This window comes from Nansenia antarctica, assembly GCF_963989245.1.
Source record: "Nansenia antarctica genome assembly, chromosome: 9".
NCBI lineage: Eukaryota > Metazoa > Chordata > Actinopteri > Argentiniformes > Microstomatidae > Nansenia > Nansenia antarctica.
The window spans coordinates 8,670,768-8,672,664 of NC_137679.1; positions in this window are offsets into that span (position 1 = coordinate 8,670,768).

Here is a 1,897-nt window from a genome sequence, read left to right on the forward strand (position 1 = left end):
GTGTGTGTGGGATCCCACAGGATCAAAACATCTCATATTTGAGGCAGTAGCAGTGGTCTAAAAACACATCTGGCCTGATTCGTGAATGCTTTTTGATTTTACCAGACAGTCATCATATTATAAAGCTCTCACTGGCACAGCACCAGAATATCTGAAACACCATTTGCTAGCATATCAGCCCAATAGAGCTCTCAGGTCTTCTGACGCTGGTTTTCTCTGTGTACCACATGTACAAAAGAAGAGATTTGGTGAGGCTGCATTCTCATTTTATGCACCCAGATTGTGGAATGCACTTCCAGTTTATATTAGGGGTGCAACCTCAGCAAATATGTTCAAGTCAAGACTAAAAACCCATCTTTTTAACATTGCCTTTAAATGACTAAATAATTCAATTATGATTATATAATGATTGGAGCACTTTGAGCTGCAAAGTTTGCAGGAAAAGCGCTATACAAATACAAAGATATTATTATTATTATCAGTCGTCACGTCAGTCATTTGCTTCAGAAAAAACATTATTATTTGTTTGTATTGAACAGTGTTGGCCTCTGCAGAGAACTCCAAACTCAATGTGTGTTGCGGAATAATCATACGTGTGTGAATCAGGGCTGTGATTCTAGACCACTGCAACAGGTGAGGCCCTAGTCAGCACTACACACAGCCTTAGAAACTCCATCTGTTGTTGGATAACATCGCCCTCTAGTGGGAGCTATCGGTATCGCATACAGCACTTAACGTAACGGGAGGCTGAAATACAAGTCGCATTCTGAGGAGGTAAAAACACATTTCCTGATGATGACGATGACTCAGGCCTATATAGACGCTCGTCACTCCAGGACCATCAAAGACTTCTGGGTGGAAGTAGCACAGCTCAGTTTGGCAGCTGAGAACCCGCTGATGACTCATTCAACACTAGGCCCTCCTGGTGGAACTAGAGCTGATTATAGGCCCCCGCCTTGTAGAACTAGCTACGACTCTCTGATGTTAAATGTCTACCAGTAATACCTTTCAAATGTTTGTTTATCTCTTCAACACCACCTCAAGAGTGTCTCAGAAAGTTTGTGATGCTGCAAGATGATGAACGGATCTCCTTTATTGAAGCGTGATCACGATTTGTGGAAGTCATTCAGTTTGGAAGTGTGTTCATGGAAAAGAAAGGGGTTGTTTGGGGATGTTTGGTGGAAAAGTTTATTTCATAGCAAAATCATGAGACTCTTTAGAAGCACGTCTGTACTGATATACTTTATTCTGTATTTACATGACTGAATGGCCTAGTAATTACACAACGACAACCTATTCGTTATCAGTTTATTTCTTTGATATCTCTATTACTACGTTTCAATTATGGCACTTTTTGTGAGGTTTTGTTACTTTCGGAGCCTTTTCTGTTGACGTGAACCATTGACCAGGTTTGACTTATAGATACAAACTGTCTACATACCCCCTCCTTAATGACTTCTCCTAATAGGCTGTTTGATCTTTGGCTCAAAAGCTTTGGCAGCTTTTAGAGCTTTTAGTCTCACTGCCTGATTGGACAAAACCCCTACAGGCTGTGTGGAGGCACTCAAGTGAGCAAGGAGGCGAGATCATGACGAAAAATAAATAATGTAAGAAACTCAAAGACCTTTTACCTGCCAACGCCAAGCCTGAGAAACATGTTGGTGGTGGAAGGGAACATCAATCAATTGTCCCCCATGTCTGTAAGGATATGATCCCTGTTTAGAGTGATCCCCCATGTCCTGATACGGTACCTTGTTCCTCTGTAGCATGTTCTGAGGATCTGATACCTTAAAAGTGGAGCGTTTGATCAAGAGAGGCTGTGAAATGAAAGGAGACGTCGTCTTATGCTTAACTTGCAGATCAGATATGATATGATATACACCCTCTCTCTCTCTCT